Consider the following 12,172-nt stretch of genomic DNA (forward strand, 5'->3'; position numbering starts at 1 on the left):
TTGTTTCCGACAATGGCCCACAATTCATGTCCGCAGAATTTCAGTCCTTCTGCAAGGCCAATGGTATTCAACATCTGACGTCCGCGCCGTTTTCGCCTCAGTCAAATGGTGCCGCGGAACGATTGGTCCGGACTTTCAAGTCACAGATGTTGAAATTGAAAGAGTCGCATTCTCGGGAGGACGCATTATTGCTCTTTTTGTCCTCGTATCGCTCTCAGCCCCGCGATGGTCGCTCGCCGGCTGAATTGCTCCATGGTCGTTCTCATCGAACCTTGATGTCTTTGCTGCATCCGCCGCATCAGGTTCCTGTGCAGCGGCAGACTCCTGCTTTTGCTCCTGGCGACGTTGTCTATTATCGCAACTATCGCGGTTCACGGCGTTGGCTCGCGGGGCGCATTCTTCGCTGCCTCGGCCGCGCGATGTATTTGGTTTTGGGGGCCTCTGGTGAGGTGCGTCGGCATCTCAATCAGCTGCGCCTCTGTCGTCGCCTGGGTTCTGCCGCTCCCCGTCTGCTTTCAGCGACGGAGCCGTCAGGTCAGCGCCCTGGGGACCCATCTACTGGCTCGCCTCATCCCCCGGTGTTACCGACGCTGCCTTCCATTTTGCCTCATGGCGTCGCGCCGCCGCCACAGCCGCCGCAGCCGCCGCAGCCGCCTCCGGCGCCGCCCGCAGTGGACGCTTCGCTGCAGCCGCCACGCGCCTCCCTGGGTCACGCGTCGCCGATCGCTTCCCGTGACCAGCTGTCCTCCGCCATGGACCTCTTGCCCGCTCCGGACCAGATGTCGTCATCGCGCGTCGGATTGTCCGACCTCATGGAGGTCGACCCTTCGGCCCCTCCTGTCTCTTTACGGGCGCATACACCGCATGTTGACGTGCACCCTGGACTAGGTTTTCAGGCGTTTCCTAGCTCCCCTCGGACCGAATGGCCGGGTGCGGGTGGCACAGCCTCGCCTGTTGTTAGGCTCCCCACCTCATCGCATACGTCAACATGGGGTCCTCCCCACGGCGGGCGGAAGCCTTATCTCGCGACCGTTCGCCGATTTGCGGGGGAGGAATGTGGTGTCACAGCCAGACACCACACGTCCTAGGTGGTAGCTTAAATCGGCCGCGGTCCTGTAGTACATGTCAGACCCGCGTGTCGCCACTGTGTGATCGCAAACCTAGCGCCACCACAAGGCAGGTCTCGAGAGACTGACTCGAACTCAGCCCCAGTTGTACGGACGACAGAGCTAGCGACTAGACGTACGAAGCCTTTCTCTCTCATTAGCCGAGAGACAGAATAGCCTTCAGCTAAGTTAATGGCTACGAACTAGCAAGGCGCCATTAGCCTTACAGTGATTGTAATTAGAGTCTCACTTGTGTTCACCATAGAGATGTACAAGAAGACATTAAAGATAAGTATATGAGAAGCTCCGTTCTTTTCTTCATAGCATTAATTACGTATCCTGTTCCAGTACTTCACGCCCGTCTGCGTTAGTCTCGCGTGCCCTTTAAGCCACCTCTATCTACAAGGTGTTGGCCCAGCTGCCGACACATCAGTAAGCATTCCTGACGGTCTTACACAGTTTCTTAAAATAAGTAACAAAATAAGACGTTTGAAGTTACTGATTTGTAATTGGTATAAAGCCACTTGTTGTCCTGTTGTGTTATGGCATTGTTAGAACTTACTCTCACCTCAGTTCTTCCTTCGCCATTGATTCTGTTAGGGTTTGTACTCTTGCAATGAAACTGTCGCCCTTCGTCCATTCTTCTCGTGTCGCTCTTTTCGGCTCACATGTAATCCCAAATTGTCTCCCATTGCGTTAATACGAATGGCAAGTATTCCCCAAAGGTTCACCTGGTTCAAATCCGGGCTACGCGCGGGCCAGGGCAAGACATCCTTATACTTACCCTGAAACAACATTTCGTTTGTAACAGAAACATGCACAGATGCATTATCTTTTTAAAACACTAGACTTTCACCCCCTAGGTTCTCACACATTTTAATGAATTCTCTCTCTAGCATCTCGTTGTACATGTTAGAGCTTATTCTAGTGGTCAACCAAATAACATGTGATTTTCCTTTAGTGCAGAAAGCATCCAAAATCATAAGACTCCCAGCACCAAAATTTTTGCTCATTCTTACCTACTGTTCTGTTCTTAAATCATGCCAATAATACTGAAAGCCATCTACACCCATGCTCATAAATTAAGGATTCTACTGATACATGCTGAAACAACACTCTGGTGGGCGGTTTGCAGGTTTAAATCACCTCGGGGTGTGAGCATGCGATGCATCTGACCTGCGGTCGTCGCACGGCGGCGCTGACAGCAGTCCACTTACGCAGAGTTGTGTTGGTGCATGTCAGAGAACGGTGCAGCGAGTAAGTGTGCAGACGTTTTCAAACGTGCTAATGGTGACTGTGTGTTGAAAATGGCTCAAAGAACACATATTGATGACGTTACAAGGGTTGAATACTAGGGCGACTGGAGGCTGGTCAAACACAGCAGGTCGTAGCAAGGGGCTCTCCGTGCGCCACGAAGCGTGATCTCAAGATTATGGCAACAATTCTAGCAGACAGGAAACGTGTCCAGGCGCTACAGTATGGGACGTCCACAGTGTACAACACCACAAGAAGATCCTGGTCACAGGAGAGATCGTAAAGCCTGGTGTCAAGAAGTCAGTACATGGTCATTGGAACAGAGGTCCCAGGTTATGCTCACGGACGAGTCCATGTACAGTCTGAACAGTGATTCTCGCCGGGTTTTCATCTGGTGTGAACCAGGAACTAGATACCAACACAATGTCCTTGAAAGGGACCTGTATGGAGATCGTGGTTTGATGATGTGGGGTGGGATTATGATAGGTTCACGTACGTCCTTTCGTGTCTATGACAGAGGAACTGTAACAGGACAGGCGTGTCGGGACGTCATTTTGCACCAGTATGTCCTCCTTTTCAGGGGTGCAGTGGGTCCCAACTTCCTCCTGATGGATGATAACGCACAGCCCCTCCGAGCTGCCGTCGTGGAGGAGTACCTTGACACAGAAGATATCGGGCGAATGGAGTGGCCTGTCTGTTCTCCAGACCTAAACCCCGGCGATTACGTCTGGGATACTCTCGGTCGACGTATCGCTGCACGTCTTCACACTCCTATGACACTTTTGGAGCGCCGACAGGCACTGGTGCAAGAATGGGAGGCTACACCCCAGCAGCTGCTCGACCACCTGACCCAGAGTATGCAAACCCGTTGTGCGGCCTGTGTACGTGTGCATGGTGATCATATCCCATATTGATGTCGGAGTACATGCGCAGGAAACAGTGGCGTTTTGTAGCACGTGTGTTTCGGGACGGTTTTCGCAACCTATTTCTAATACCGTGGACTTATAGATGTGTGTCGTATGTGTTCCCTATGTGCCTATGCTATTAGCGCCAGTTTTGTGTAGAGGCACGTTCTATGGCAGCACATTCTGCAATTATCCTTAATTTATGAGCATGAGTGTACATTAAACTTCTTCGCATCACTGAACATCATCACTTTACCCCATTTTGCATTCCACGATATATGGTTATCAGCAAACTGTTTTGTGTTTGGGTGTTGGAGAAGGTTTCTAACGTCGCTTCTTGAATGGAAGGTGTTTCTCAAGTGACACAAATTGACGTACACGTCGCGCAGTTACTGGCAACCATATATCAGCAAGAAGTTGTGAATAATTACCGCTGTGTCGCATGTTTTCTATGTTCATGTGCTTGAGATGAATTTCTACATTGGTCTTATTTTCCGTTCTGTCCTTATCCTACGCCCAGTATAATTAAATTATCGATGACTCTGCTTCAACGCTTCACCTTCCTGGGGATTTGACGAATACAAGGCGTCATTTCCTAGTACGCATCGAATTTTGCTTTCTCATCACATGACAACATTTTTCCTCTTGGCACTGCCATGATCGTGGTTTATGTACACAACACACTTTCACTAATGGTATCTGTTTCCTATTGCAGCAAAGGCACGCACACGCACATTAACACCGCACAGAGAAGAACTGCCTTTACACCGAGTTCCACTCTCTACCACCTGACTAATATGTCTTGTAATATAATTTACTGTTGACATCAAATGCAGCACCATTTGACTGCATTTGTCTGTATACTGGACCTAATATTACTGCATGTACACTGTGCACCACTATTCCAACCGAAAACATTAATTTGCCACAAATATCCACGCCTTTATACTGATTTTCATTGTTGTCGCAACATTCCTTCTGCAGCCTGTTGACTACGGGATATGATACGCTCCGCAGCAGTGAAAGCATTTTACCGTAAGACCCGTAACATTTTTAACAGAAGCAATGAAGCGGATGGGTCGTGGAGATCGTGTCACAACGAATCTCATTGGCGGACTATCGCACACTTCCTCTCGGATTTTAATCAATGATCACCTCAAAAAAAGGACTTCGTATTGGTCAGTCTGACCACCAAGGACGTCCACCATCGTTGACCCTCCACACCATAGCCACTGAACAACTGCAACGTCACATCGAAAGCAGAATTGGTGGATTACTGGTTCTGAACACAAGGATCCGCCGTACATGCACCGTGGATGTGTCTGTAGCTGAATCTTCCCAACAAGACGTGACTTTCTTGAAGGCGTAGTTAAAATCTGTATGAAGGCATCTGGAGGTCAGTGCCGTCTTAGTGGGGCCTTTAGCGAAACACCAAAAGTGCTCCGAAGAACAGACAACTCGTTCTCTGGGCTCTACTGAGAGGCTACACCTGGCAGCAAGGTAATTAATAACTGAGAGGACCTCTTAAGCCGCATCATTGACACTCTGAATGATCACCCCGACAGAAACCGGAAACTCCTGCGTATAATGTGTTCAGATTGCTGGTGGTGCTGTACACAGCCTTCAAAATGGCGTCTGTAGCGGACATGCTTTCCAAGCAGAGGGTATCATCGAGTTTCTTTTGGAGGAAAACAAGGGCATCGCAGATATTCATATGCGCTTGCAGAAGTCTGCGGACACCTGGCAGTGAACAAAAGCGCACTGAATCGATGGGCAAGGCACCCGCCATCATCGCGACAAGGTTGCTCATACCTGTTCGATCTCTCGTGTGCCGTCTGGCCGCACACAGCTGTGACTCTTGCACTGTAGAAAAGTGCGGACACTCTCATTCGAGGTGATCGACGGATCACAATCACATACCTCTCTGTTCAACTGGATGGCTCTTTTGGTCATACTGACACACTCGCACCCTCTCACACCAACCCTCCTCCGAAGAAAAAGTTCAAACCCGCATCCTTAGCCGGTAAAGTGATAGCGGCTGTCTTGTGGGACTCTGAAGGGTTTATTCTATTTGATGTATCTCTCACGGTGAAACAATCAATTCTGAAGTGTAAAGTCTACCGTCAGGAAATTGAAGAAAGAACACAAAAGCTACAAACTAACATCTCCATACCCATGACAGCGCAAGGCCTCACAGAAGTCCGCGCACCAATAAGAGTTCACAAAACTTCTTTGGACTGTTCCTCCTCATCCACCTTCCATCCCGAATCTTGCCCTTTGTGATTTAAATCTGCCTGGGGCAATGAAGGGTACATATGGATGATATGGAGGTTATTGATGTAACAAGACGTTGGCACCGACGTCGACCATTAGATTCGAACCATGTAGGCAAACAGGCTCTCCCTGTAAGGTGGCATAAGGCGGTCCCTACGAACGGATTTTTGAAAAATGAGGCTTTGTAGCCATAAGAGTGGGTATTAATATAGGGTATTGGAATCCTGAATAAACCTAACCTGCTTCCAGAAATAAATGTGTTTCATTACTTATTGAGGGCCCATCGTGCATGGCCCAAATACTTTCTATCTCGGAAGTTATAGTGGCGAATATTCAGCAGGCGATGGACTGATTTCTTTTCTGACGTAAGATCATTACGGTGCAGTTCAGGCCACTCCCTCTCCCTCGCTTGCAAAGTGGCCTTGAGCTAATCAGCGTCCTACACTACTGGACGAAGCTCCTCATCATCCAAATGAGAAAAGAAGTACAACGGCAGAGTATATGCCTTCTTCACAGTCTCATAAACGGCATGAGATCAATGAGCCTAGGGCCACCAATAGACTTCAATATGTTTGCTTCAGTGTACAAGCCCATCTCGAAATAATTCACAGAGTTTTTTTATGACTAAACCAATCACCTCACATACGACAACAATAAGACAATAACAAACATTACACCTAGACGTTTCGCTGAAGAGCGTCAACCACATGCAAAATGGACAGCATTGTGGTGTAATACTGACCGGACATTCCTGCTCTCACTGATTCACTCATAATGTTATCTGATTGTCAATGATAAAATCGCTCTAAATGACTAACGGTGAAACACGTATGTTGTGCGGCGGCGATGGCGAGGCATTGTAGAATCTCTGACCAGAGAGCATGTAGTTGGTGCAGTTGCGCTCCACTCGCTGTAGCGAGCAGTAGTCTGTTGGAAGTAGTAGCCGAGTGAGGTAGCGAGCGGGAGTCTGTCAGTAGTGGTAGCGCAGAGCAGTCGGCGGGCGTCGGCACCGCAATGGTCGAGATTCAGGACAAGGTATATTATTAAGCAGCATCGCGCTCAGCTAGTAATGTAAATTAAATGTAATGAACTTTAAAGAATCGCCCCAATAATAATTTTGATTTAAAAGCAATTTTTTAACAAAGAATCATTCGATTTCCTTCCATTTCCTTTAAACAAAAAAATTCAATTAACTTCAAAAAATTTAGTTATTGGGATACATCTGCTGCAAGCTGTGGCGCAGAATAAGAGCAGAATTTTGACATGCAGTTATATTAAGGTAAGAAATTAATTCTGATTTTTGCACAGGGCCAAAGACCGACATTTCGGTTAAGCTGAGTTTTGATTGTCACTGTAGTTCCATTGTCATGGGATCATGCTTCATTATTTTATGCGAACTTATACTTGCGTCAGATTGCTAATTTTTGTTTAATTGTCATTGTCATTAATATTTTTGCGGGAAGGTTACACTTGGCTCCATTTCTAATAAATATTATTCTTTTTTAAATTTTCCGTGGGGAGGTTACACTTAGCTCTGGCTCCATTTCTATTAAGTATTGTCATTTCAAATTTTCCGTGGGGAGGTTACACTTGGCGACACCCAGTCCAGGATCGTATTTCGTTGAGAATCTTTTGAAAAACAGATATCTGCTCTTATTTGCTTAAATATAATTACAATTTGGCGCAACGCTTTTACTAATTTGTGACTTTCTTTCCTCAGATCATCGGCAATTCGTTGCTCTGTTGTATTTGTGTGTTGATTTTGCATTGTGCTTATTTCCCTTTTTTGTGATTAATTGTGACTATTGTAAAAATGCCGCGAAAGACTGTGAATAGTGTATCGCGAGGTATTTTGAACGAAATTACCGACCTAAACAATGTGACCGATAGTACTTGTAACACGCAGTGTAATGATGACAATGCTGCGTTCACTGACAATCAATGCGTTCTAACCACTAATGACGATTTTTATCTTACTGATGAACAACCGAACTCGATTGTGTCTTCTGTTGATTTGACGACAATCGATGACGCGGGGCGCCCTATTGTAATGAGCGCTGCCCAGCCTAACTCACCCGGTTTGGAAAATTCAAATAACGTACAGACAAATTTCTCTAATGAAAATGAGCAGGATACACAAAGTACGACGTATTTATTTAATTCCGAAATAGTGTCTGACAGTGTACATCCGACTGATGACCCTTTTTGTAAATTACAGAATGACCAAATGGTCACACAAAACGTGACAATTGCATGTTCTCCATCACAGAGCACTGAGAATGCAACAGCTACTTTGGGTTTGGATCAATTTATGGCAATAATGCTACAGTTTAAGAACGACCTTACTGCAAATTCCAAACAACAGAATGAAAATCTCAAACAACAGTTAAATGAAAAATTAGACATTAATAATGAAAAACAAGATAAACTTAGTGAAGATTTCAGACAACTTAGTGAACAGGTCAGACAACAGAGTGAAGATAGCAAACAGTTTAATGAAAAATTAGACAAACAGAGTGAAAAATTAGATAACAATTCCAGACAGCTAAGTGAACAAATTAGAGCCGTTGCTGCGCAGTGCCATGACACTAAGGAACAGTTACGCGAGGAAATCGAGGCTTGTTCAAAAAAAAGTAGCGAAGAAATTAAGTCTGTTGCTCAGGAATTAAGGGAATTACAAACAGCTGCTACAGAAACACTCAGAGACGAAATTAGCGGAGTCGCTAAACAATGCTCTGAAAAAGCTACACAATTACGCGACGAGTTTAAAGCAATGACGGTAGAACTTTCGCGCACAATGGATGAAAAGATAGACGCAAAATTCGAACAACAGAACACTCAGATTAACGAACGTCTTAGTCTTCACATACAAAACAGTGATACACGTTTCCGCAAATTTATTGAGGATCAAAATAAAGTAAAACGTCAAGTAATGGAAACAATCACTGCTCAGAGACAGGAAGACAAACGTAAAATGTTTGCGAAGGCAAAAACGTATGTAGACAACAATATTGCCACAGTGTCCGACGAAATTTATAACATCAAACAGTCGAACACAGAATTACGTGACGAAATTTCTGATCTTAAATCGAAAACAGACACATACACAACAGATTTTCAAACAGTGACAGACAGACTCGAACAATTAGAACTAACACAGGATTCCGATGTCGTCAAAGCTGATGTTAAAAAACTGAATGAAACTACACGTAATTTGCAAAAACAGATTAATGCGTCTGATTGTAAAACCGACGATCAGGTAAAAATACTGACTGAAAAATGTGATGAACTGGCCAGTCGTATTGACGTCATCGAAAGTACTAATGACAATAAATCAGACGATACTTCACCGGTTTCATTTAAGCAAACACCTGAATTTCAAAATTTACAGCAGACAATTAATGAGATCGATTCGTCTAATAACACCTTGCGTAGAAAATTGTCAAGTTTACAACAAGAAGTAACAGAGATGAAAAATATTTCAGTTAATAACACCTCACAGCAGACGCCACTTTGCGAACATTTGTCAGACTCGCGCAACGCGTACAATTTGGGTAATCTACAGAGAGTACGGGACTTAGATTCCGAACAACCACAGTTCAACAGATTCTCTTACAATCCCGAACCTGTTCCATCACACAGAGACGATAATTTCGATTACAAACATTTTCTGTCAGTGAGAAAGTTTAAAGTATTTAAAAACGACAGAGCACAGATTCACCCACTGGATTGGATACAACAGTTTAGCTTTGCTTTTCCACCGACTTGGCCCATAACACACAAACTTGAATTTATTTGCAGTTTTTTGGAAGGCGAACCGGCAACTCGTATGAGACCGATCGCGAGACAATGTTATTCAGTAGAAGAGTTTCAGAATGCCTTTCTATCTGCGTATTGGTCGAAGACGACACAGCGTGGAATTAAAGATCAGTTAATTAGCTTACCAAATTATGAGAACTCCAATTTTCCCAGTGTGACGCAATTTTTTGAGCACATGGTCCAGCAAAATCAGTATTTAAGTGAACCGTACAGTGAATCTGCACTTATACAATTATGTATCTCTAAATTACCGCGGTCATTAAGAGTGTCACTTTTAACTGATCAACAAAAAGAAAATATTTCGGCATTCAGGGATCTGTTGCAACTTTTAGAAGTGCAGCAATCTGATTATTCTTTTGTAAACAAAAACTTTTCGTATAACAACCAAGGCCAACAAACGTACAGCAATTATGATCAGACACGTAATTTCAATAGGAAAAGTAACAGACGCTTTGGGAACAACTACCAGAACTTTGATAGCAGGCAAAATTCTCATTATCAATATCATCATAATTTTCAGCAACAGGAACCACATTTTAGTAACAATAGACGTTTTCCGCCACGACAACATGAAAGTCAGCCGGTTAGCATACCTAACCAACAATGGAATGCACAAGGTCAACCAGGCTTTAATGTTTCGCCGCGTGCACGTGTAGTCCCTGATACAACAAATAGTAACGCACGGCAGCAAGGAAATAACTACGTACAGAGAAGACAGTATTTCAATTCCTATCGCAATGCACCGTATAGGAATGAGTATCACGACAGACGTAAAAATGATGAGCACAATTATCAGCGTACGTTTAATAACAGTCGGTCATACCAACAGCAAAATTGTCCACAAGAACCTATTCTCATGAATGAACCCGACAGTAGGTATCATCCAGAGCGTAATGCGTCTGGAAGAAGTAATAGAACTGTTCAAATTGTACAAATGCCACAACATCCTCCTGATAATAATAACACGTCAGATAGAATCTGACTAGATACTGTACAGGACGCATCTTCCAATAACACAAGCACTACTTTTGACACGCAAAATGTTGTTCACGAAAGTGTTATTACTTTCGACGACATTCGAGACACTCTTTTACAGGAAAGACCAGTTGTTCAGAAAACCATTTCACATCCTATCATCGAAATTAAAATTGGTTCATCGAAATTTTCGGCAGTAATCGATTCCGGATCACCTATGTCAGTCATTAATGAGGAAACTTTTAACGAGTGTAACAAAGAGAATACGTATCCTACATTACCTTTAGGCAAAACGAAAGTGAAAGGAGCAGTATCGAGTAAAGGAGTGGATGTGAAATTACAGACGCATTTATCATTTTGTATTGGAGGTCATACTTTTCATTCAAATTTTTGGATTGTTCCCTTGTTGACAACAGACGTTATTTTAGGCATGAACTTTCTGGTACAACACGACGCAGTGGTTGATTTTCAAAATTCCTATTTAATGTTGAAGGACGAAAATGTGCAATTGGCTTTAGAATTTCAGCATTCCTTATCTGCGGAAGAACAAACAATTAACCGCACAGAGGTCATTTCCGCAACACGTAACATAGACTGTAGTTCCACATTGTTCACGGATACGTACGTACACAACTATAATACTCCAGACGAAACTGACTACGACGTAATGCAGATTATTTCCGATAAGGTTAAACAAAGCAGTGCAAATACAGACGACGAACGAACGCAATTACACAAAATTCTTTTACAGCAAGCTCCAGTTTTCGATAACATTCCTGGTACTATGTCCGGTTTTATGTATGAATTTCAAGTCAAACAGCACGATACATTTAAAGCAAAGCATTATCCCATTCCGTATATTCATAGAGAACAAGTTAAAAAAGAGTTGCAGGATATGCTCGATCAAGGAATTATAGAACCAGCAGTTAGTCCGTACATAAACCCGCTGCATATTGTTAAGAAAAAAGATGGCTCACTTCGCCTCGTACTTGATTCACGTCACATTAATGACATTATTATTAATGAAACAGATCGACCACAGACATTAGAAGAACTACTGCAGAAATTTCATGGTACTGCTATTTATTCTACGTTAGATTTGAAATCGGGATTTTGGCAAATTCAACTTCATCCAAATTGCAGAAAATATACAGCTTTTCTCTGTTTTGGTGACTGTTATCAATTTTGCAAATTACCATTCGGCTTAACTATTTCTTCTGCAGCTTTTATTCGCGGTTTGAACACAATACTTCCGACAGAGCTTAAAGACAGAATCACGACGTACGTAGATGACATTCTTATCGCAGAAGCTAACTGGACTGAACACAATCTGATTTTAGAACAACTGTTGCAAACCTTTCATGCACAAGGACTTACAATTAATCTCAGTAAATCGCATTTTGGCAAAACTTCTATAAAATTTCTTGGACACGTAATTTCAGCAGAAAGCATCGCGCCTGATCCGGAAAAACTTCAAGCTCTACGTGACATTACTGTTCCTACGACGAAGAAACAATTACGCAGTTTTTTGGGCTTAATTAACTTTTTTCGCAAATTTAATCATCACTCTGCTTTAGACACACCTAGATTATGCCAATTAACAGGTAAAAATACTATTTGGTCATGGGATAAGCAAGCACATTCTGAATTCGTGAACCTGAAACATGCTTTGTTGAATGCTCCACTTTTATCGCACCCAGATCTTACTCGAAATTTTTCTATTGCCACCGACAGTTCTAACACAGCTTTAGGCGTACACATTTTTCAGGAAATTGAAGAAGATGGCTCAACAGTAATTAAAAACATCGCATTTGCAAGCCGCATTTTGTCACCTGCTGA

The sequence above is a fragment of the Schistocerca nitens genome, chromosome 7, assembly GCF_023898315.1.
Source record: "Schistocerca nitens isolate TAMUIC-IGC-003100 chromosome 7, iqSchNite1.1, whole genome shotgun sequence".
Taxonomy (NCBI): domain Eukaryota; kingdom Metazoa; phylum Arthropoda; class Insecta; order Orthoptera; family Acrididae; genus Schistocerca; species Schistocerca nitens.